This window comes from Psittacula echo, assembly GCF_963264785.1.
Source record: "Psittacula echo genome assembly, chromosome: 6".
In the NCBI taxonomy this organism is placed as follows: domain Eukaryota; kingdom Metazoa; phylum Chordata; class Aves; order Psittaciformes; family Psittacidae; genus Psittacula; species Psittacula echo.
This window is the reverse complement of record NC_137743.1, coordinates 53910670-53937145: the sequence shown is the minus strand read 5'-3', so window position 1 is coordinate 53937145 and position 26476 is coordinate 53910670. Positions and strand designations below refer to the sequence as shown.

The window sequence follows — 26476 nt, the reverse complement described above, 5'->3', positions numbered from 1 at the left end:
AAACTCATAAATGTTATTGTGTGTAAAAGGCTTTACTGTTTCTTTTCATTTAGGCATGGTTAAATCTTGAACTGAGGAGAACTGAGTATCAGCTGAAGGAGCTGGCTTGCAAAAAAACCCAGATTAGCTTCTCAATATTTTATGTTTTTCAGTGGTCCAAGCTTTTTTTAACAGTACTACAGCACCAGAAACCTCATAGAAAGGCTGTTGTCTACCTCTTAAAGGAAGGCATGTCTTTGTATACATCTGAGATGTATTTTAGCTTTGTTCAAGCCATGTTATTAACATGGTCATAGACATCTTTGCTTTGTCTCTGGCTGTTAACTCTAGTATGTTTTTTTTCATCATATCCTTCAGTCTTGTCCATTTCAGTTTCTGTTCATTTTCTCTGGAGTCCACTTTCCTTTTTGCAGTTTTTTTTTTTCCTTTTTTGTTCTAAATTTTCTGTTAGCATTGGTGATGCTCCCTTTTTTTTTTTTTTTATCACCTTTAAAATTGATATCTGGTTTGTTTTACTTGATAAGCCACTTTAAATGATGAAGTTAGGTTTTGGCTATCTACAGTTCTTAGCTAACACATTACAGTTCTGTTCAATGATGTAATAGAGTCCTTGTCTGATGTCTTCTCTGCAGTGGTGAGTAATCTAAAGAATAAACGAGAAAACTGGAGAGCTGTTTCTTTCTGTATGTCTGATGGAAGAGGTCTGTGTGGTTTGAAGTAATAAATAATACAGCCTGAAAGAGTTAATGTTGGTTTACTTATGCATGTACAATAGGGAATACACTATTAGGAACACTAGTTTATTAAATAATAAAGTCTATTTAGGAACAAATATGTTCCTCCCAGAACCCTCACCACGAGTGTGATGCTGGTTTATATTAGACCACTACCTTTACTGTTCAATAAAGATTCATCTGATTTAATCTTCTTTTTCCATTTTTACACTAACTGAGATTTGAAGTCTCTTCTGACAGGCTGCTGAGGTGTTCTCAGTATTGTACGTTTTGGCTTGCCAGACTCTGGATGTAACATTAATTTTTCTGACCTTCCAAGTTTTTTGTGCCTTCATAAAGAATGAATTTTACAGTCAATTTAGATGGTAATTTACTTAATTGACCACAAGGCTTTCTGCTGCTAATGTTTATGTGAAGATAATTTATTTATGTCAACTATATGACAAATGTTGCATAAATATTTTTGAAACCATTGGCAAACATTGCTATTAATTATCAGCTTTCACTATACTGATTTTTGAGCTGTGTTAAAGTAGACTCATCTGAATTCATATCAAAAGTAAAGATATGATAAAACAGGAGCAGGAATAATATAGCAGCACACTTGATGTGTCAAATAGAACATCTTTTTGACCAAAAAAGCATTTAATTTTTATAATAACAGGTGATTTGTGATCTTTTTGGATTAGATAAGGGACAGCAGCAAAAGCTAATGCTGCTTTGAAAGGTAGACAGATTAGTAGGTTTATTTTGACGAGCTGTATTTGCTGTCTGGTTACAAAAATTGTGTTTTGCTTTGTTGCTATTACAGTGCCAGCAGGAGGGAATAAATTGCTCTCTATTGTTAGAGCTGGATGCAAATTGTACTCATTACAGTTGGAGAAAGCCATTCCTTTAGAGTCTTAATGTTTCATGAAATTATACTAGTTTTTGATAGGGTTGGAAGGACAATGGAGAACACCTTTTAAAAAGCTTTAAAATGTCATGTATCAACATCTTTTAAAAGAAGTTTAGATTTTTTTTAACACAACTCTTCATTTTAGCGCTCTGCATCACATAAATCAGAAAGTTACCATTGAAATTGAATACTTTGTGAGGCCACTTGCAGTGGTTTCTTCTGGAATATCTAGTTTCCTAGTTACCTGTGGGAAGTATTTTGAAACTTCTGGATTTTGTTCTTAGCTCTGAGGGGGGTTGGGCAGGAAGAACAATGGCTATAAAAGAAGTACGCAGAGTAATTTATGTTAACTCATTTTATACAAACTAAGGTTGCAGATAAAATGCCACATCCTTTGATGCAAATGAGCACTGTGCAATATATTCTCATGTACTCTGAGTTAGATTAATTCCTACTAAAGCTTACAGAATTGTGTACTTACATGTTTTTTAAATTCTTTATCTTAAATCAAGTGGGGATATTTCAGCAGCAATAATGATTATGTAGCTTGGTTTTGCTAAGCTGTGTGTCAGGGTATTTCTTGGTTTTTGAGCTATTGGTTTCCAATTTTACTTCCTCTGTCAGCTCTAATGGAGAGGTGGCAGAGAGAAATTTTAAAGCCTCACTCAAATCCAAATGGTGCGTTTGTGGCAAAATCACATATTTAAAGTCATTTATGCCTATAACGAAGTTACGTCTTAAAGGACAAATTTGGTACTCTCATATAGAAGTGTTGCTTTCTGACTGATAAGATTAATTTCTAGCTGTACAGGAAGCAGTCTAGTTACCATTTTTTTAGTAAAAATTATGATCAGCAAGCACGAGAAAGAATAAGATTTAGACTCCGCAGCTAAAATACCCACATTTCTTTAATATGTTTGTCTATTTGGGGAAATTTTCCCTGAGTTTCCAGCAGATGCAAAGAAACAAATGGAATATATGTACACCACAGAACACCATAGAAATAAATACGCTAGAAATAGTTAATAAAGTGAGCTCCAGCCGCATAATGACAAAGCACCATATTGTGTTGTGGAGGAGAAAAAGGTGGCTCTTCAAGAGGACCCACATTACTTTTCTTCACTTCAGCAAAGAAGTGTTTGGAATGGTAGACTAATATGATGAGAATGAATTTGGCACATGTATTATTTGAGAGAGCCGTGCAAGCACAGCAGCATAGCCTTTTTGATATGGGAAAAAGTACTTTTCCTCTTTCAGCTAGGTTTCCAATTGTTCTCAGAAATTCAAACTGCATAGAGAAGATGCAAGACTGAAGAAGAGACTTGGAGGGTCAATGGAATGGGCTTTCAGAAGCAGAAGGTCCTGTTGTCCATTTAGTAACAAAAGTTCCTATTCTATGTTTTGCTTGACACAAGGAGTTGTGTAAGGCTCATCCTTCATTTCAGGAGTGCAGGAACATCATCTGTTTGCTTTCTTTGCAGCATCATCCTACCACAGTATTCGACTGTTGCTTTGAGTGAGGGCAGGTGTTTGCAGTGTTCCTTGCCAACCTTATCCTGATCAATTATGTGCAAATACTCTTGCAGAATTTGAAGCTCTACCTCTCAGACACAAGCAGTTATATAAGAATTTCACAATTTAAAAATAAAACAGTAGTCAAAGAAAAAGTGTAATACAAAATGCATACACAGATGCAAACAGTAGAAGTCAGATATATATTAGAAGATGACCTAACTATTCTTGTGATCAAGACTACTTGTACATGCTCAATTTGTCAGTGTAGGAAATGAGATTGTTCTAGAAAAGGATTTTCTTTTTTAACTATTTTTTAAATTCAAGAAAGAGCCCATGGTTTTTATGTCATAGAAAACAAATATATACACATCAAAGTGCTAGAATAAGTAGTCCAAGAACTATTAAGCAGCTAATTTTTGTCTGAATGATGAAATAGAGAGTCTATCTATTAAATTTTTAAATAGGACTTAATAATTGTGCTGCATGGTTTGTTGTGAAGACAGAATTGCAATCCAAGAGAGTACTGACAACTTAGATAAATAGTTGAAGAGCAGTCAAGTCCAATTGAACAGAGACAAATGTGAAGTTGTGTGTTCAGGGTAAATCTTCAGATAAAGACTGGAAAGAAACAAAGGGTTTGGCAGTTTGGAATGGAAACAACACCAGGATGTCATTAATACTGAAGTCTGCATTAAATAATAATTATAGACAAGTATCAGAAACAAAAGGATATTGTTGAACTTCTGGGGGAAGGATTAATTGTCATATTGAGTTTCCTTTCAGGTCTCTTTTTTTTTTTTTTTTTTTATGAATGTCTGACTGAAATCCTTCCAGCTTGTGCCTATCTGTGAAAATCCTACCATACTGTAGGCAGACCTATCGAAGAGTAAGAAATATGTATTGCTGACTGTATTTTAACACCTATTACACTGCTGTAACAAATTGGCTGGGAAGAACAGCGATTTAGTAATGCTAATAGATTTTGGGATTATTATTTTTTTTTTGTTAACACTTACTTGAAAATACAAAAGTAATCACTTGAACAGAATGAATGTGTATACTTCCAGTATTTGCTGAGATTTAATTTTAATGAATTTTTTGACTTTGCAGCAAGACCCAGATTTGCATATTTTGGCCTTTGTTGATGTTTTCCCTTTGCTCATTACCCAAGAAAGTTTTTACTTTAACATTGTGTAGTACTTCTTTTATTTTAAATTGGATTTAAACATATTAGTGCTTTCTATTGCAGAATGGTTGCATTAAAATCAATTTTAATTGCTTTTAATTCAGCAGTACAGTAAAACCACTGATGTCCTAGCAATCACTTCAGAGAATGGAATAACACTGTTAACTTTAAAAAACCTTCAGTCTTTTTGCATGATTTTGAATCAGTCTGCCTCCTTTTGATAAAGCGACCCTTCACTGGCTTCTGTCAGGTTGCTCAGTGCTGTTTGTTGATAAGGTAAAGCCAGATATACCCCTGTATTGTACTGCCACTATATCTCAGTCCTCATCAATATTGATCTTTTCTTGGAGGAGGCGCATCTCACAGACACCAACACTTCTCGTGTGTTTTGTGTTTTTAACAGATATATCTTGGATTACACTGGTAGCACTGACTCATTTAATTTTTCACCTGCACTATGCTGCGCTTTCTTCCAGGTCACTAAAGGCAAAATGGGAGTGTGTTTAAATCCCTGCATTGCTGCCTCTCTTGCATGCAATTTGCCTTTTAGTTTTTTCAGAACTTCAGTGTCAACAGGTTGCGAACTATAAATCCTTGCAGCAACCACAGTAAAAGTTAATAGGAAAACCTGAATGTGGAGACATGGTTAGCAAGCAAAGGTCATGTTCCCATGTCTGAGCTTAATTAAGCACAGATTCTGTGAAAGTGAGAAAAAACACCAGTTGTGTACAGTTGCCAGCAGTGGAAAAACCCTGGAAGTTAACCAATAGAGATGGACGACCAGCCGGCCAACCTTGTAGCTAAAAATTGTCTGTGAACTAGGAGCAGAGACCTTGAGAGGAGGATGTGTATATGAGCAGGGGAAAATCACCGAGATGCACCTGGAATGTACCCAATGCTGTATATGCCAACCAATCACTACGGGAAGCTGTGTGTACGTGGCAGTTTGACACTATATATACCCATTATTTGAGCACAATAAACGGATCACTTTTATCAATCATATTGATTGTGCTTGTGTTCCCTCCGTGCGCGACGACATATTGGCGCCCGAACAGCGACCAACAGAGGAACCCGGGTACCCGTAGTGGCTGGGAGAATTGCGCACGGAGCGGGAAAGCACCGGAGAAGCAGCATCCGGAGGGCTGAAAGAAGAAGAAAAAATGCTCGGTTTTGCTGGTCGAAGATGCCGGGCAGAGAACGGGCAGTGAAAGAAGAAAAAAGAGGCCAATCCTGAAAGAGAAGAGGAGCCTATGATAAAAAAAAAAAAAAAAAAAAAAAAAAAGAATCGGACTACTAAGTAGTCCTAAGGTAAAGCCCGGAGAAGAGACAGAGGTCAATCCTGAAAGAGAATAGGAGCCTCTGAGCCTGGAGGACGAAGAGGGAGCCTCCGCTGCCCGCTAAGTTGGCCTGCTTGCTGGTGAGCTGCATTGGTACCAAAACTTAAAAAAGAGAGAGTAGTGAATAATGGAAAGACAAGCGGCCTTTGATTTATTTAAGTGCTTCTTAGAGAAGCGGGATCTAGGAAAAGGGCTTACTGCCCTCTTTGATTATGGAAGGAGACGTGGGGTGCTATCGAGAAAGTTATCTCCAGGAGAGGAGCTGCTGGAGCGCTGCGAGTGGAGGAGCTGCGGGTGCAGACCTTTGCGCAGGAGCTGTGGAGGAAGGTGCCCCGGGAGGCGCGGCCGGAGCTTTCGGGCCATGCGGCCGAGCGGGCAGCGCCGGACCTGCAGCGCGACTGTCAGAAACTGCGGCCACAGCAACAGCAACAACGGCAGCCGCAGGAAAACGCGAAGTGGAGTGTTGTGAGTCCTGGTAACACTTCCCCTTTGTGCGACAGGGCGAGGGACAGGGGAGTTCCCCACAACGAGCTACAACAACCCTCAAAGCCTACCCTGGGGGAATCCTCCCTGCCGATGACAAATTGGCCCATAGAGGAAAAAAAAAAAAAAAAAAGTACCCTTATAGCCTTTTGAATATGTTATATGAGTACTATGGCAGGCAAAAAGTACCCTTATAGCCTTTTGAATATGTTATATGAGTACTATGGCAGGCTGTGGACTTGAAACCCCATATACAACTCATTTGATAGTCTCTTTGTTATCCACATGTACTAGAAGTTGGGAAATATATATCCATGTATATTTGTGTTTCTATTAGCCCTTGGAGACTTTTTAAGGATATTGCTGATCACTTCTTCCAATGTAGGCTGGCCACCTGCATCGGAATGAGTGTGCATTTTAGTCAGTGTAAAAGCCCAAGGCTCATGCGATGTGGGGAGGCAGAGCCTCTGCGGGGACACCCGCTAAAGTTGAGCCTGCAACCTCACACTGCGATGATGCTGCTTGGAGCTGATTTTTGATTGTCTTCACAGGGTCCTTACGCCACGTTCCGTATGGGGGACTGTGTAGTGGAAGTAATGATTGTCTAGGCTTTGTGTTTTGAATATTGTAGTTGTATGGAGTGTGCTTGTGGGATTCCATATGCGCATATGTGTGTGTCTGTGTGTGTTTTGAGGACAGACAGTGTTCTGTGTGTTTTTTGTTCTTGGGTTTGTGTAAAAGTTTTAATGGGTAGCAGATTAACATTTTGGACAAGAAAGGGTTAATGCAAAAAATGTAGTTGCTGGCAGGTATTTATGGCTGCTGCTAAGCAGGCAGGCAGCTGTAGCTTCACATTCTTTTCCCATTAGAATGTCTTTGAATCACTCTAACCCAGCTCCTTCTCAGGAGCTGATAGGGGGTATGTTTGTATCCTCCTACCTATAGATCCATGGTGGCTACCTGCAAAGTCTGTTAACCCTTACCATAAGCTGGACAGACAAGTGGAGAAACCTGATACCTCAGCTGTAGGAGCTGACAGTAAATACCCCAAGCAGAATGAGATAGAGGAAGAGAAAAATAAATGATTGCAGGACATCACTTGGGGGTAACTGAAAAGAAATAACTTGAATATGTGTGCTTGTAACGTAGCTATTATTAGAGGCTGTGATTTTGTGTATAAAACCACCTGTATTTACCAGCCAGTTACTAATGAGAAACTATACCTTGTATTGTGTGGATTTGTTACTTGTAAAAGAGATGTTAGAGCATGCAAATTTGCAGCAGCTGCTAGAAAATGCTAAGACAAAAACTAGAAAGATTCTAATACAATGGTAGTGTAGAGGGTGGAAAAAAAAAAAAAAAAAATCCGTCTTCAACATGCTGTACAAGAAGCTGCACCAGTAGACCTGGGCGAGAGCCTGAACATTTGGACTCTTATCAACCACAAACCTTGAAAGAAGTGAAAGGGACAAGTTGGGAAGAACCGGAGAAAGAACATCGGGTGGAACCGAAGAGAGAACAGCAAGATAATTTCTGAGGACTGTAAATTTGGAAGCAGGAGGATGCTTAAGACATGATAAAGAATGTGTAGTCAAGGGGAAGTGAAAGTTTCGATATAATGAGTAGTGATGGCAAAGAACTATGTTTAGAAATAATTGGTCAAGCAAAAGTGCGTGGACAGTAATGTGATTGGCTGAGAAAGTGCGTGATCAATAAGATTGTTTCGTGACCAAAGGAACTAACCACTACTAACCGCTAGGCAGAATACTATAAAAGCCTGTAAGCTCACTCAATAAGGGATTTTGTTTGTAGCCAGAAACGGAGTCTGTGCCTTAGTTGCCACAGGATCGGGCCTGGCAGGGGGTGCCATCCCATATAAAGTCCCATATAATTGCCCATGTACAGTAGGTATCTTAGGCATGTTTATCCCTAATAGCACTATGGTAATATACAAAAGAGGATTGTGTTCTTGAAGGTCAAAGCATGCTTTTCATTTGAGCTGTGATGACAAAGTAAATTTTTGGAACCTGGGTGAAATAATAGCTGCCTCATTTTTAGCTCCCAAAGTAGCTAGAGCTCAAGCTTTAGCAACATTAAATAAACTAGGCTGTTGACTTGCAAAACAGACAAATGCTACTATGCTTGCACTAAGTGGACTTTTAACTGATGTCGATAGTATTCGTCATGCCACCTTACAGAATAGAGCAGCAATAGATTTTTTGTTGTTGGCACAAGGACATGGTTGTGCAGAGTTTGAAGGGATGTGCTGTATGAATTTGTCAGATCATTCGGAGTCAATCTATAAAAGTATACAACAATTAAGAGAAGGAGTCAAGCGACTAATGAGAGATGATGGTTCGGATTGGTTGACAAAACTCTTTAAAGGATGGGGAATTTCTGGATGGCTTAAAGATTTGCTTATGCAAGGTGCAACTATATTATGTACGGTAGTCTTATTCGTATTAATAGCAAGTTGTATGCTGCGATGTGTGATATCAATGCTTAAGAAAAGTGTAGCATCCATTTGGCTTGCTCAAAAAGAAAAAGGGGGAATTGTGGAAACATGGTTAGCAAGCAAAGGTCATGTTCCCATGTCTGAGCTTAATTAAGCATAGATTCTGTGAAAGTGAGAAAAAACACCAGTTGTGTACAGTTGCCAGCAGTGGAAAAACCCTGGAAGTTAACCAATAGAGATAGAAGACCAGCCGGCCAACCTTGTAGCTAAAAATTGTCTGTGAACTAGGAGCAGAGACCTTGAGAGGAGGATGTGTTATATGAGCAGGGGAAATCACCGAGATGCACCTGGAATGTACCCAATGCTGTATATGCCAACCAATCACTACGGGAAGCTGTGTGTATGTGGCAGTTTGACACTATATATACCCATTATTTGAGCACAATAAACGGATCACTTTTATCAATCATATTGATTGTGCTTGTGTTCCCTCCGTGCGCGACGACACCTGAAGAACAGTGAGGCTGAGACTTTTCTTGTCCTACCTCAGATTAACAATAATGGTAGGTAAAGGAGCTCAAAGTATAAGCAAAGCTGCACAAAAATACTGGAAGCAAAGAATACAGCATACATGTAGCGTTAATAAATAAGTAAGCAGCAGCAGAAAAGTAGTAGAATCTCTGGTACTTTCAGAGGAGGCGGAAGTAAGCATGAAGAAACCAAATGCTGGAAAGCCAAGCTTGTGCATGGCTTTTGCTTTACCAGTTAAACTGTCTTTATCTGAACACATGAGTTTTCTCACTTTTACCCTTCTGATTCACTCTCCCATCCCACAAGGGGCAGGAGGAGTAAGCGGCTGTGTAGTGCTTAGTTGACAGCTGGAGTTAAACCATGACACCTTGAGGATGATCTGTTGCCCTTCAACTGAAGATAGTACTTTCATGTGACATGTTTTTTTTGTGTTTTTTTTTTTTTTTTTTTTGTGCTACAGCCTTTACAGAAGGAAGCATCATGCGATTTATCTCATGTGTGCCTGGATTAGTTGTAAACCACACACTGTGCCAGTGAACCTATTACAGGATTCCAAACCTTATCTTTGTATATTTGCTGATCAAAAGGCACGGTGAAAGACCGTGCAGAAATGTTAAAAGCTGTACATCATAGACTTGACTGGCAAGATGATCCAAATCCTATCAATCTCACTCACCCCGTTGCCACCACCCCATTGCCACCAGCCCCTCCAGCTTTGGCACTGTTATTGGTAACGAAATGTTGAAATAACTCATGGTTCTTGTCAGGCCATCAGCTCCCCATAATCATGACTATCCTACTTAAAGAGAAAGCTCTATGATCTTCAACATCTCAAGTTATTATTCTACTTGCACCATTGTAACATGACAACTAAATTACAATTAAAAAGTAAACCCTACTTGCAGTGCACTACAGTTCGGACACACATGCCACCTGCCTGTTTTCACTCCATTACTATTTAAAGCCAATTTTTCTACTTGTCTGTTAATCCAATTTGACAGAGGAGTCTGTGCTGAAAGTCTTTATTTTACCATTGACATCTCTGGAATTGGTTACTCTGCAAATATTTTCATTGAGTTTGAGCTGTGTTAATATTACATCTCCATAATGCTGTGTGATGGCAAATAGAGCTGTAACTTAATAGTCTTCTTCCTATGATGTTCCATGCAAAGAGCAGTGTAACCTTTGGCTTAACAATTGTTGCAGTTCTTTCTCCTCCAGTCAAAATGCCAACATATTCAGAAGGCAAGTAATTTAATTCTTAAGCATGATAAGCTTGCTTTTTATGTTTTTTTTTTTTTTTTTTTTTTTTTTTTTTTTTTGACACAAAGATAATGAAAGTTATTTATCTTCAAAAGCTGTCACCACTAAAGAAAAAGACAGTAGTGTCTTGTGTCATGTACTTCTTGAACTCCAGCAGAACTTTTTAAAGTAAAGGCCCATCCAGAAAGTGTCTGTGTGAAATTAAGAGTTGAAGCTGATCTGAAGGATAGACTTAGACAATACTGTGGTCCTAAATGTTTATGCAATAGAAGGAGTTTTACTGGGGTGGAATGATTTTATTACTTTAGTAATTATCAATTAAAGGAAAGATTGTATTAATATTTTGTTTTTCTTAATCTGAATATCATTCATAGGTTTTCTACTTTATTAACTTAGTGGATTTCTTCACTTAGAAAAAAGATTGAATTAGGTTTTATTAAAACTTCTCTCAATTTTTACTGTGAAGAACATGATCACTACTGGGATTTCCATTTCACACAGTCTGCTGTTATAAAGATGTGCTTATAATGTATCAAAGAATAATTTGATTCTTTGAAAGTTTTTGGGTTTTTTGGCAAATGATCAGGCTGTGCATAGACTTGTAACCTAAATGCTTGCAAATATCACAGCTGAAGCTAATTGCTTTGCTTTGTTTTTAAACTATTAAAGTTATGATCTTATAATCCAAGACTGACAATAGATTCTTCTTCTAAACAGTAAGTGGTCAGTCAAAATATGTTGCAAATTTATAAGACATTTTGTAATATTGAGTAATTATTTAGTTATTTTATCATGTTGCTTAAATAAAAAAAAAAAAAAAAGAAAAAGAAAGTAAGAGTTCTCAAAATCCAGTGGCCATAATTTCGTGAAGGATATTTATTTTGGTGCCTTTAACTTCAGTGAGGGATATACTTTGGAATTGTGCTTACGTAAAGTGACCATAAATTCAAATAAACTCTGCAGAACGTCTGCACTGTTTTTACACAGCAATTCATATGAGTCAAGTTCCTCAAGTTCTAAACAAGGGCTTGCTGTAGTTTAGTTCATGTAAAAGTTTACTTGAGGCAAAATAGCTGTAATGTAGTTTGGTGAATTAAACTGAATTAAGGACATCAATTACAATGATTCTGTAATTGTCATAGAATCTTAGAACAGTTTGGTTTGGAAGGGACCTTAAAGATCACTAGTCCCAGGTCCCCTGCCATTGGCAGAGACACCTTCTGCTAGACCAGGTAACTTAAAACCTGGTCGAACCTGGCCTTGAACATTTCCAGGGATGGGGCATCCACAGCTTCTTTGGACAGCCTGTTCCAGTGTTTTGCCATTCTTCACAGGGAAGAGGTTTTTTTTTTTCCTTATGTCTAATCTAAATCTCACCTCTATCAGCTTGAAGCCACTCCCCCTTGTCCTGTCGCTACATATCCTTGTAAAAAGTCCCTCTCCAGCTTTCTTGTAGGCCCCCTTAGGTATTGGAAGACTGCTATAATGTCTTCCCTGAGCCTTCTCTTCTCCAGGCGGAATGAGCCCAAATCTCTCAGCCTGTGTTTGTTTTGAAAGCTCTTAAGCACAGCTGTGCAAAGATGAAGCCATTCTTTAGATACATAAATACATGCAAGGAATTATTTTGTCATAAAAGCTATAGTAGTAATGACAGTCTTACATTTATATTTAGTTTGCTGACATGCTTATGCAAACTTTAACAGAAAAGTTTAACTGCATGGCGTGTTACTGTATAGTTTCAGGAGTTAAATTGGTATTTACAGAAAAAGCATGGTGAGGGGACCAAAAGACTTCTTGATTTGCATAGACTGGTATTTGAAATACTAACTTTGTTTCCCAGGCCAAAAACATTTGCTATAGCAGTCTGAGAGCTGCTAAATGTCATTTAAATGATAACATTTTTTGGTTTTGTTTTCATTAGAGCTGAAAGAATTTGCTATGTATATCTTAATTATTGAAAGGAGAAATTATAATCTGTAGGGCCCCAACTAAACAGACTGCTTTACACAATTAAGTAATAAAAAGAAAAATATGCATTTTGTGGCATGTTAGCAAAAGTGCAAAGATTTTCCTTTTCAAACCCAGTTAATCTATAGTAATGGGGAATACCACCCTAGGGTGTAAGAGACTGCATAGATAGTGGAAAATCTGGTGGTTTTAGCAGTTGTGGGGTAATGGTTGGACTTGATGGTCTTAAAGGTCTTTTCCAACCTACTTGATTCTATGATTCTAAATCTACTGGGAGGTTTTCACAAGTCACAGAAGTTCTGGAAGAATTGATTAAGATAAACATTAGGTTGTTTTAACACTCAAAAATCTGAGATTTTTCTGTACCCATTGGAATAAATTTAGAGTAAGCAAAGAAAGTAACTGCATAAGAAAAAAATAATAATCCTGACTTAAAAAAAGTGTCTGTTAAAGGCTTCAGTGCTCTCTTATTTTCTTTAATTACCGTCATTTCTGTAATAATCAAAGAATATTATTTACAACTATAGAAATGTACTTTCTAAGTAATTCTTCTGTTTAAGTATTTATATGGCTTTTGACATGCATTCTGTTGCTTAATATTATTTAATGTTAATTAACCCCTTACATCATGTATGCATGAAATGTTTGGAAAGGTTGACATGTGATGTTCAGATCAGTGATGTAGTAGAAGTCGATTGCTTGGAATGGACAGTTACATCATGGGTGGAGGTGGGGGAAATGTGCATTTGCCAGTACTTATTTTGCCAAAGTTAAAGTAATTTGAGCCTTAGAGAGATTTATAGACGTTTTGATAACACAGTTCCAGCATCTTGAAATCTGGATGCCTGTCCCATAATTTTAGTTGTAACCAATTAGTAATATAAGTGGTTTATATTGGTTACAATCCAGTAGAACCATCCAAAGCTAACTGTAGTAAATCTCTTCTGCCTTGCAAAGGGGGGAATCAATAAGCAATCCCTTTGTAGATATTTTAGGAAATAAAATTGATACCTTCAGAATCTACATCAAACAGTAGTATGCCGGGAAGTATTCTTCCTTGGAAGACCTAGAAGTATTAAATCTTTGTGTGTAATTCTTGCTCACAGTTCAACAGCCTAGCATTTTGTTTGCTGTGTATAAATTATCTGTCATTGAACCATTTATGAACAAAACTCACAATCATGACTGAAGTCACACTCTGAAGCATTTCAGGTCACCAGAGAAGCTTTGGAGTTAAATTAAGAGTTTGTACACAGTAAAGAATTAGTGACTTTATTTTAGGGGCTGGTGTTTGTCATAAAGACCAGTACTTACTAGAAATATTTACTTGTTTTTAATCATAGAATACCAGGTAGAAGGGACCTCAAGAGTCATCATCTGATCCAACCTTTCTTGGCAAAAGCACGGTCTAGACAAGATGGCCCAGTATCCTGTTCAGCTGAATCTTAAATGTGTCCTGTGCTGGGGAATCCACCACTTCCCTGGGGAGTTTATTCCAATGACTAATTGTTCTCACTGTGAATATTTTTTGTCCTATGTTTATTTGGAATCTCCCTGTAACTCCTGCCCATTAGCCCTCATCTTTCTCATGAGACTTCTTGCAAAAAGGCAATCTCCATCTTCTTTGTAGCCACCCTTTAAATTCTGGAACATACTGAGAAGGTCTTCCCTGAGCCGTCTTTTCTCAAGGCTGAACAAACCCTGTTCTTTCAGCCTTTCCTCACATGGCAGGCTTCCTAGTCCTTTGATCATCTTTGTGGCCTGTCTCTGGACCCTCTCCAGCCTGTCCACATTGTTTTTGTAGAGCGGGGACCAAACCTGAACACAGTATTCCATATGTGGCCTGACAAACACTGAGTAGAGTGTGATAATGACTTCTTTATGTCTGCTGGTGATGCCCTTGTTGATGTAACCCAGCATCCTGTTGGCTTTCTTTGCCGCAGCTGCACACTATTCACTCATATTGAGCTTCTTGTCCACCCCCATGTCCCTCTCCACAGAGCTGCTTCCCAGCTGGGTAGATCCCAGCCTGTGCTGCACTCTTGGATTGTGTTTTGCAGGTGCAAGACCTTACACTTGTCCTTGTTGCATTTCATGAGGTTCTTGTTACCCCACTCTTCCAGCCTATCCAGGTCATCCAGTGGCAGGTCTAGTGGCAGGTCACCAGTTTGAAAAGGAGCTGTTTACCAGCACCCTCTGGGTGCAAGCTGTCAGCTGGTTCCCCGCCCACTGCACAAACCACTTGTTTGGACCATAATGCATCAGCTTCTCTAGGAGGAGTCTGTGGGAAACTTTATTGACAGCCTTGGAGAAATTCAGGTAGGCAGTGGCCATTAATACTTTCCATAACGCTGCAGAGTGTGCAGAATTATACATGTCTCACCCTGCATGGTGTATATATACATTAAAGAAAATGTTGGGATGGAAAATGAGAGCTTTTCAATAGTTACTTGCTACACAGTATATGTATTTATTTTCATTTTTCTGATAGCTGCAGCTTTGAGAAGTTGCAAGACTTAATAGATTCACTGAAGTGATACAATGAAGATCTTATCTGTTAAATTTACTTATTTTAAATTTTATCAGTTACTTCTGGTACTTGCAGGGATTGAAATATATACTAGATATAAGGCAAACTGTTCAGCCTCTGTGCTTTCTTACAGTAGCATTGTGTTCAGTAACATGTATGCTATTCATATCCTTATTGCTTATGATCTTGCACTCATTGTTTATAAATGCTTTCTTTAAGTAAAGATATTATGTTGACTGCCAGCTACAGTTCCTGTGGCAGAGTTTTTTGTGGGTACATAGGGAGCTTTATCACAGTATCACAGTATGTTAGAGATTGGAAGGGACCTCAAAAGATCATCTAGTCCAATCCCCCTGCCAGAGCAGGAACACCTAAATAAGGTTACATAGGAATGTGTCCAGGCGGGTTTTGAATGTCTCCAGAGAAGGAGACTCCACAATCTCCCTGGGCAGCCTGTTCCAGTGTTCTATCACCCTCACTGAGAAGAAGTTTCTTCTCAAGTTTAAGTGGAACCTCTTGTGTTCCACTTTGTACCCATTACCCCTTGTCCTATCGTTGTTTGCCACTGAGAAGAGCCTGGCTCCATCCTCGTGACACTCACCCTTTATATATTTATATACACTAATAAGGTCCCCCCGCAGTCTCCTCTTCTCCAAACTATAGAGACCCAGCTCCCTCAGCCTTTCCTCATAAGGGAGATGCTCCACTCCCTTAATCATCTTAGTTGCCCTGCGCTGGACTCTCTCCAGCAGGTCCCTGTCCTTCTTGAACTGAGGGGCCCAGAACTGGACACAATATTCCAGATGCGGTCTCACCAGGGCAGAGTAGAGGGGAAGGAGGACCTCTCTCGACCTACTGACCACCCCCCTTCTAATACACCCTAGGATGCCATTGGCCTTCTTGGCCACAAGGGCACAGTGTTGGCTCATGGTCATCCTGCCGTCCACTAGGACCCCCAGGTCCCTCTCCCCTACACTACTCTCTAACAGGTCGTTCCCCAACCTATATTGGAAGCTGGGGTTGTTCCTGCCCAGATGCAGGACTCTACACTTTCCCTTGTTGTATTTCATCAAGTTACTCCCTGCCCAACTCTCCAGCCTGTCCAGGTCTTGCTGGATGGCAGCACAGCCTTCTGGCGTGTCAGCCACTCCTCCCAGCTTAGTGTCATCAGCAAACTTGCTGATAGTACACTCAATTCCCTCATCTAAATCATTGATGAATATATTAAATAATACTGGTCCCAATACTGACCCTTGAGGCACTCCACTAGATACAGGCCTCCAACTAGACTCCGCCCCATAGACTACAACTCTCTGGCTTCTGTCCTTCAGCCAGTTCACAGTCCACCTCACTACCTGATCATCCAGACCACACTTCCTCAATTTAGCTATGAGGATGCTGTGGGAGACTGTGTCAAATGCCTTGCTGAAGTCAAGGTAGACCACATCCACCGCTCTGCCATCATCCATCCACAACGTTATTTCCTCATAAAAGGCTATGAGGTTGGTCAAGCATGACTTCCCCTTGGTAAAGCCATGTTGACTGCCCCTCATAACCCTCTTATCCTTGACATGCCTTAAGATGGCATCAAGGATAAGGTGTTCCATCACTTTCCCAGGGATGGAGGTGAGGCTGACCGGTCTATAGTTACCCGGGTCCTCCTTCTTGCCCTTTTTGAAGACTGGAGTGACATTTGCTTTCCTCCAGTCCTCAGGCACCTCTCCCGTTTCCCAAGACTTGGTAAAGATGATGGAGAGTGGTCTAGCAATGACTTCCGCCAGTTCCCTCAGCACCCGTGGGTGCATCCCATCTGGACCCCTGGATTTATGGATGTCCAGATTGCTCAACTGGTCCCTAACCCATTCCTCGTTAACTAAGGCAAACTGCTCCAGTGACCTGACTTCATCTGAGGTCTCAGGAGTACAGGGCTCTTCAGGACTGCCTCCGGCAGAGTAGGCTGAGACAAAGAAGGCATTCAATAACTCTGCCATCTCTGTATCTTCTGTCACCAGGGCACCCGTCCCGTTCACCAGTGGGCCTACCTTGCCTCTGGTGTTAGTTTTATCTGCCATGTATTTGAAAAAGCTCTTTCTGCTGTCCTTGACCCCTCTCGCCAGATTTAATTCTAAGGAGGCCTTAGCCATCCTAGCTGCCTTCCTACATCCTCTAGCAGCAGCTTTATATTCCTCCCAAGTGGCCAGCCCCTCCTTCCATGACCTCTAAACTCTCCTCTTCCACTTGAGCATACCCAGCAATTCCTTATTTAGCCACGCAGGTCTCCTGGCCCTCTTCCTTGACTTCCTATGTGTCGGGATGCTCTGCTCTTGAGCTTGGAATAAGCAATTCTTGAATGTCAACCAACTATCTTGGGCCTCTTTACCTTCAAGCAGCCTTGCCCATGGGATTTCCCCTAGCAATTGCTTGAAAAGGCCAAAGTTTGCCCTGCTAAAGTCCAGGGTTGCAATTCTACTTGCTATTGTACTGGTCGTACCACACAAGATCCTGAATTCCACCATCTCGTGGTTGCTGCAACCAAGGCAGCCCTCAACCTTTACTGCTTCGACCAGACCCTCCTTGTTAGTGAGGATGAGATCCAGCAGCGCTCCTCTCCTGGTTGGCTCATCCACCATTTGGATGAGGAAGTTATCATCCATACACTGGAGGAACCTCCTGGACTGTGCCTGGGTTGCTGTGTAGTCCTTCCAGCAAACATCAGGGAAGTTAAAATCCCCCACGACAACCACGTCCTGTGACTGTGAGGCCGCTCTCAGCTGCCTGTAGAAGGCCTCGTCAACTTCCTCACCCTGATCTGGTGGCCTGTAACAGACACCCACAACAGTATCGCCCCTGCCAGCCTGCCCCTTAATTCTCACCCACAGACTCTCAACTCGCTCGTCCTCTGCCCCTGGACAGAACTCAGTACATTGCAGCTGCTCTCGCACATAAAGAGCACCCCCACCACCCCGCCTGGCTGGCCTGTCTTTCCTGAAAAGGACATAGCCCTCCACGAGTATATTCCAGTCATGTGAGCTGTCCCACCACGTCTCTGTAATTGCCACCAGATCATAATCTCCTGACTTAACACAGGTCTCTAACTCCTCCTGCTTATTTCCCATGCTGCACGCATTGGTGTACAGGCATTTCAAGGAGGGAGCTGAGCTCACCAATTTCACCCTAGGATTACAGGAGGCCTCCCAGTCTTCATCAATCCTAGAGTGCTGCCCCACTGGGGCAAGCCCAGTTACAACCCCATCCCCCTTCGGATCTAGTTTAAAGCTCTCCAAATGAGCCCTGTTAATTCATGCCCCAGCATCCTTTTGCCTCTGTGAGTTAAACCTTTCCCACGTGCCATCATCCGGACTGGAGCCTTATAAAACCAGCTGTTATCAAAGAACCCAAAGCCCTGCCTAAAGCACCAGTCTCGTAGCCAATTGTTTACAGACTGAATTTTCCCATTCAGCCCCACATCATCACCGGAAGATGGAAGAAGTGAGGAGAAGATCGCTTGAGCCCCAGACTCTTTCACCATCCGCCCCAAGGCTCTGTAGTCTTTCTTCATCCCCCTCAGACTGCGGGATGCAGCTTCCCCCCCACCTGTCTGGAAGACCAGCAGCTGGTAGTAGTCTGTCGGGTGCACCAGGCTGGGGAGCGCCTTGGTGATATCCCTGATCCGGGCTCCAGGCAGACTACACACTTCCCTATGATGAGGGTCAATTCTGCATATCGGGCCCTCTGTTCCTCTCAGAAGGGAATCGCCTACAACAATGACCTTTCTTTCTTTCTTGTCAGAGGCAGTCTTGAGGTGTGAAGTCGACCGCCTTTTCCTATGTGACCTTGTAGTCTGGCCTTGCACCACATCCTCACTTACCTCTCCATCAAGATCCAGGGCCTCAAACCTATTACTGAGGGGCACCTGGGGAAGCAGGGCAGGAAGGGAGGAAGGTTGCCCACGGTTCCGAACTGGAACTTGCTTCCAGCCCTCATCGTCTTTTTGGTCCCTAACTTTCCCTTTACTTTCCAGTCCTTTCAAATATGTCAATCTCTAGTCCCACTAGATTTTTCTGAAAGGGAAGTAATCTTGTCTGGAGTGTATCACTGTTGGGTTTTTTTTTTTCCTCATTGCAACAGTAATGACAAAATTAAGATTTCTGCTACATAAAAATGGTTATACTTTGCTGTGTGTTTCATTATTTAAGTCTGATTTTCATATTTTAAAGATAATGAGCTACAGCAGTGACATGGGTAGCACATTTTTTTTAAACATAGTACTCAAATCTGTAATCAACAGCAGATTCAGGTGCAGGTATGATTACATTTGTGGAGGTTAGAAGCTTGAAGAGTATCACAGGAGACTTAAGGATGTTTTCATTATGAAAGCAAGAAGGCTAATGCACTTTCTTTTTAATAGTTACTTTAAAGATAGGGACCACCATATCAAAACATGGTCATTTCCACAGTGGTCCAGATGGGTTTTACAGGAGGCATTGACTTTATTAAGCAAATGTTTGAGTGCTGTATTAAATTGTTTTATTTCTCTGGGTGATATTAAATGAATACATCAGCATACTGCTTGATGTGTTCTTACATTGTATGATTGCATTTCTCCTTTCCCCTTTTCACAAAAAAAAAAAAAACAAAATAAAACACAAAACAACAAACCCAAAAAAAACAAACCACACAAAAAGAAAACAATTAGTGCCTGCCTATAGCACATTTTAGGTTGCAGTTGGTATGTGTGGTTTGCTATATTATGGGAATGAAAAGTTCAGAAATGAAAGGAAAAGAAGGTATTCAGAACAGCAGTCTTTTTCAGAAAATGCCTTCAAGACCTTGCGAAGATACAGAGCTGCCCTTTTCTGTTACAGGAAGGAGTGTGGGAAGAAATTACTTCTTTTATTCATAGAGGTGTTGTAATAATAAATACAATGGAGGCGATGGTACTGGTATGGTGGGTTTCTAATGTATACTTAACAGAGGCTACAATGCATTATTCTGTGGGTTTTAGAATTTAAGGGTGTGAATATGTGATTCCTAATCCTTTTATTTCTTTGTTGTGTGATTTGGGATTTGAAAGTGTTTCTCAGTTTTCATTGTGGTTTGTTTTGGAAAGTAGAGTGAACATGCTTCAGTTTTGAACTTTTATAATTCAGTTAAATCAGCAACAGTATTGCTGTAAGGAAACCCTGCCACATACATGTTTATTTCAAATGCTCTACCCAGAGATTTTTGCTCTGATGAGGTAAGGGGACAAACTCACTGCAAAACATTGGGGGAAAAAAACCCCAAAATGAACAAAAAACCACTCCCCATCCCCCCCCCAAAAGAAACAAAACCCACCCACCCAAGACACCAACAAAAATCTCTTTAGAAATGCTTTCTAAATGAAACTGTTGCAGATTTTGATTGCACCCATTTCTTTTTAAAGCAAAGCACACTTTTTCCTATTTCTGTGATTGTTTTATGTGCACTTATTTAAATAATAGGGCAATGTTGCAATCAAGATCATCTAGTGTGATGAAGTTGTCATTGCTTCTCCTCAAGTAATCTGTTCCAGTAGCCTGGCCTTATCATCAGGTTTTTTACCCTTATGTCTAGCTGTAATATGAGCATATTCATTCTTTAAAATCCTTTTATGTTTATGCAAAAATCACACATCTTAGCCATTAAATTGGACCTTCAAAGACTGTATTGCAAAGTTGTCTAGATTCTTCTTTTTATCGTATTTATCCTGCTATATGTATCCTTAGAAATTACCTTTGTCTCTGCTTCTTCACTAGCTCAGGAAATAGGCCAGTGCAAATCTTATGAAATTCAGTGAGGAGAAATACAAAGTTTTGTGTTTGTGATGGACTAACCTCTGGTAAATGTGCACAGTAAGAGAAAAAGTTATGGTGGTCAGGAAGGTTATAATGGAATATAAGGAAAATTATCTTTACTCAGAAGAACAGGTTATCAGTGAGGTTGTGGATTCACTCTCACTGGAGGTTTGTGAGATGTGCTCAAACAAGCCGTGAGCAACCTGATTAAGCTTAGGGGCTTTAAACACTCTCAGACCGTTGTTATGCTTCCAAGCCCTTGCCCTCATGGGCAACTTCAACCACCCTGATATCTGTTGGAGGGATGGTACATCCCAGCACAAGCAATCCAGGAGGTTTCTTGATTATGTGGAAGGCAACTTCTTGCAAGTGATAGAGGAGCCAACAGGGAGAGGCTGGTGGGGAATGGGATGCTCCAAGGCAGCCTTGACTGCAATGATCTCTAGACGGTGGAGTTCAAGATCCTCAGGGCAGTTAGAAGGGCATGCAGCAAGCTCACTGCCTTGGACTTCAAGAGAGCAGACTTTGGCCTCTTCAGGAACCTGCTCAGTGAAGGTTCCATTGGGGTAAAGCCCTCGAAGGCTTCACTAAGGGCAAATCCTGCCTGACCAATTTGATGCCTTCTATGATGGGGGCTACAGAACTGATTGATAGAGGCAGAGCAGTTGACATTGTCTACCTGGACTTGTGCAAAGCGTTTGACACTGTCCCACATTACATCCTTTTCTCTAAACTAGAGAGACATAAATTTGATGAATGGACCACCTGGTCCTTTCCAATCCGAACCATTCTAGGACCGTATGATTCTATGATGTTGTCCCTGTTTAGGCAGGAGGTTGAACATTACAAGAGCATTTTCAACCCTCGTGATTCAAAATCTTGAATTCAGCATCACAACTGCATGCCTTCTTATGGCATTAACTGCAGATCTGTTTTGCCTAGAAACCTATTGGCTTCTTTTCACAAATTAAGCACGTGAGCAATGAAACTTTTGGCTACTTTTATAAATTAAAACGTCAGTTTCTTTTCCTGTCTGTGGGTGATGTGGAGAAGCTGAGAAAAAGAAATTAATTCAACCATTTTTTTATTATTATTTTATTTTTTTTTTTAATATGTATTCTGTATCCTTGTGTCATTATGCTTATTTGGTAATGAATGTTGTCATGTGACCTTCCTCGTGAGTCTCCTGCAATTGGTAACTTTTTCATTGTTCTGCTAGAGTGCTGAGAAATCAAAAGAGTAGCTGGAGAGGCAGTTGCTCTGCTAACTCAGGATAGTTCTCTGTAGGGTATAGAAAGTCAGAAGCAGGCTTTAATTCTCTACTTGAGTGAAGACCTGCTTGCAACAGAAAAATTGCACTGGTTTGAGAATGACCTGCATTACTTGAGTGAATAGCTGCTACATTTTGCACCAGGTGGTCTTTGTGGGTTTTTCTTGCTGCCTTTTCGGCTGTTTGGCTATGTTCCCAAACAAACAGAGCTGAGTAGTGGTGTCTGTGTGCATGGATCACTGAGGCTGGGCATTTGTAACAGAAGATAAGAAATGGTCTACTAACTAGCCCTCAGCAGGAAAGAATATTGTCTGTAAGTTTATCTCCTTCAATGTATAAAAGCACTGAGGGAAAGTAAAGGGATGATACAGAGATGCCAAGTGAACAAGAAATTGTTGAGTGGATACCTCTCATTACAGGAGATGCTGAATAAAGTTGCGTGGGTTCTGTAGAGAATAGGGGGGCTGTAAAATCTTTAGACAAGTATTTTGCAAGCAGACACATATTTAAAGGTATCTAATATATTTGGAGTAGGACAGTGAATTACTCAAATTCAGGACGAACGGATTTTACAAGTAGAAAAACTTCGGATAAGAAATTAGTATTTCCTTTCAAAATAGATTGGGAGCTTCTTTAACCAGCCTTCTAATTTTCTTTTTCTCTAACTAGTTGCATATTGTCAAATGGATGTCCAGTCATCAAAACTTTTTAAATGTGAATATTACAGTCTGTATTCAGGGTGAGGTTTTGTTTTTGTTTTTTTTTTTTTTTTTTTTGTTTTTTTTTTTAGGTTTTCTTATTACTTTTCAGTAGTTTCTTGATTTTTTTTTAATTGTTTTTCTTTAATAGTACACATTGGGGAAAATATAGCTCTTCCCTTATACATTTGTTTCTGTAAAGATTTAATAAAAATTCAAGCTTTTTTTTAAGACAAAGTTAGACTAGTTTTTCCTTAGTGACTGTAGCTACTTCCCTAGCTGATTCATACATTACTTCAGTTGAATTACAAGAAATCTGACAATGAGATCTGAACAGTGATTCTTAAACCTCAATGAAGTAACATGACTAATGCAACGTGTATCTTGATTATGCTTCACACTGAACTTATTTATGGGCTTGTGTGTTTTTTCAGATCTTATTCATGCGAAGAAACATTCAGATGAGGGTTCAGAATTAAGTCAATGGAAGTACTTGTGCATATGTATTTTCTTAAGAGTTATAGAATTATCACAGCACCTGTTCTGGGCTCTTAAATGGATATTTAAGCTACAGATAATGTCTGGACTCTCATGGGACTTCTCACTTCAAGTTTGTTAATTTAATCCATACAGTTATGATTTGTTTGGCAAAGAGCACTGTGATGCTGCGCAATCAAAATGCCTACATATATTCAGAAGTACTGCTGAACATGCACAGGGTTGATTTGCATGGTTATAGGACAACTGCTGCACTGTGTATCACTCTGTGGCCATATACGTGCATACAAATGTACTGCTGTAATAGCCAGTCATTCTCAGGCTGCTGTGAGAATAGTACTAATGACCTTCATGCAATAAAGTTAAAGATTCATAAAGTTAAAGGTGTGTTATGCTGCTATGCAGTCGAAGTTATGAACTTTCAATACGAATTCCTGTGATGATTTTTTTGGATCACAAATATGGATCTTCAAGTTTAGTTTTCTTAAACTTAAACTGTAGCCCATTTTACAGGTAAAAGTCCAAAAAGACATGGGAAACTTTCAGCTGAAATCACTAGCTTTTTGGGGAAAACTTTCTTTGTCATATATGTTTTAATATGCACAAGCTACTCTGACATGTACTATTTATGAGTAGATAGTAAAGAATCTGTTTTGTTTTCCGCCACATATGCAGCTCCTGGTGATGGATTGTTATGGAGTGCTTGCTTTACCATTAAGCATATTCACCTGAGTGCTTTTTTTGACCATTTTTGATCCCCCAAAAATATTTAAAAGTCAGTCATGTATACTGAGAGAGATTAATTTCTGAATTCACTTACCTAAAACAGAGACATGGGCCAGGGTGTACAAAAGGAACTTTTTAGCATCTTTCTGAGAAAAAGAAAATAAAAATCTTTGGGTAGTAGAAATGAACTTCAGGCATACTTACTACTTTTAAAAATCTACCGTTTGGATATTGACTGAAGTGGAAATGTTAACATTATGTGAACTGTCATTATCAAGTTCAAAGAATGTTATTTCTGTTGGTGTCTACTGTTCATGGAATAGGCTATTTCTGTATCGTATTTAATTGTTGCTTTCACAGGATGAGAATAATTTATCTGAATTTCTCAAATATAAAACAAATACAAAAATTGTTCTGAAATCTGAACCTGTAAAAACCCCAAGCAAGCCAATAACAAAAAAAAAACCCAAATCAATGATTTTAATGCAGAGCATTTTGTTAGGATATTATGTTAAATTAGCAAGTATGAACTGAGTATACTTGCCTGCAGATATGTGCATCTATTTCTGACTGATGCAGTTGTCTTTCACTTCATTAGATGTTAAGTGATACCAGTTTATTGCTTTTATTTCATCAAGAGTGGTTTAATTTCTGGAACAGTGAATTTTTAAAATACTATGTATAAAAAAATCTTTTATGAATATAAGAAGCCACAGTTGTTTTCTTGTTGAAGAATGTGAGGTTGAAAGATCTCTTGTTAAGTAATTGTTTCATAAAAATAAGGGCAAACCCTACTATTTACTTGCCATTCAAACTCTAGTTAGACTAAAGTGTATTAAGTCGCAAGCCATTCAAATGACTTTAGCCCTCAAAAATTGTGCTGACTGACATCTGGAAGCAACACAGTATATTATGTATCACATTTCTTTATATGCTCCTAACATGACCACTTTAAGGCAACAACTATTACAACTATATTTAAAGTAGCTGTATGCTGGGCTGCTAAGCACTAAGGAGCAAAAAAACACAGTATTTCAATTAAACTTAATACTGTCTTGCTCAAAATGAATTTTTTTACTCTAAAGCTAGTAGAAGTTCTCATAAAATTTTGTACCGAATATTGTGTATTACAAACTGAAGTCCTAATTACAGTGGAAATGATACCAGTACTGTTTTGATGTATACTGTCTTTACTCTAAACTAGTTCTAATTGAGAGTCATATTGGTACAAAAGTAACAGTCTATATGGATGAGAAACATTAGCATGAATGTAAAAATTTATGCTACTCCAAGTCCATTTTTTAACAGTTTTGTTTTGTTTTTCCCCTGTTGTTTCCAACCAAACATAAAGAACATAACTGATGAACCGGCATTGTGCTGAAACATGGGATCTTAGCTCTACACATTCAAACCAATGTGCGATTGTGTGCTGGGCTAGGTGTCACATGAGAAAACTGCAGTTCTCGCTGAGATTTGCTCTGAAGCCTTGAGTAAGTCACAACCATTGCATAGTTCCCACTCTTTTTCATCTCTTCTAGATTAAAACTCTTGAGCAGGAGGGAAAGAAGGTTATATGCTAAAACCTTTCTTGATTATCATTAGAAATTGTAGGTATGTAATATAAACAACTGGCATTTAAAAATGCTGATTGAAATCAGTCTTGCTATCTTCTTACAGCAGATGAGAGCAGTAATTAATTCACCTAGTTTGCATATACAGCTTGCTCTTAACCACAGTAGCTCATCACATGCTGTAATAACCTGAGAACTGAGTAAACATTTTCACACTCAGTTGACCAGAGCTTCATGGTTGTGAGAGTATATATTGCCAGGAAAGCATGGACTAATCAGTTTAGAACTCATCATAGTCACTGCAATGTAAGTATGCAGAACAAGAGACATCATCTGTAGGCTGGACTCAGAACCTGTAACAATTTAATCTGTTCCACAGTCTTGCCATGGGTCTTCAAACCTATGAATGGTCTCTGCAGTGGAGACTGCTGCAGAGATCTGTGAGTTAGCATATCTTGAATGTGAAAATCTGCAGGCAGCAAACTGATGAAGAGATGCCAGTATCAAGGAGCAACAATAACAGTAAATGCAATCTAAATGTGAATGCAAATATAACTGCATTATACTTTTGTCTATCAAAAACTTCTCTGAACATTGGTCGTGCTAAGGCTAGAATGCTACATTTGTGACAAGCTACTTTTAGGAATACTGATGAGAATTTTTCTCCATTCCACCTTTACACACAACCAGTGTTAACACACTGAAAAGATGGCCCTCTTTCTCAAATGCAGAGGCCTTTTATAAAGTTATGTCAGTGTAAGTGAGGACAGACATGGCCCAACAGAAGTGACACTTTCTGGAGTTCTGCATTTGGACAGGATAAGTTGCAGCTCATATTCACGTAACTGCATGGAATAATTCAGAAAAACAATTTAAAAGGTACTTATACTTGCAACTACTTAGTAAATTAGTCTGTACAAGAGCAAACTGATTAGGTGAATCACTGACAGAAAAGATGCACTGGAATCTGGAAACGTGATTTTATTTTAAAGAA

General features: G+C 39.5%; 1 protein-coding gene across 2 annotated transcripts in view; it reads left to right on the top strand.

Annotated features, from left to right (window-relative positions):
* The window catches only part of NRG3 (neuregulin 3), a gene marked incomplete at its 3' end in the record, with an annotated part of 444882 nt that overhangs the window by 129754 nt on the left and 288652 nt on the right, over positions 1 to 26476 (top strand). The gene's annotated exons all lie outside the window — the stretch shown is intronic.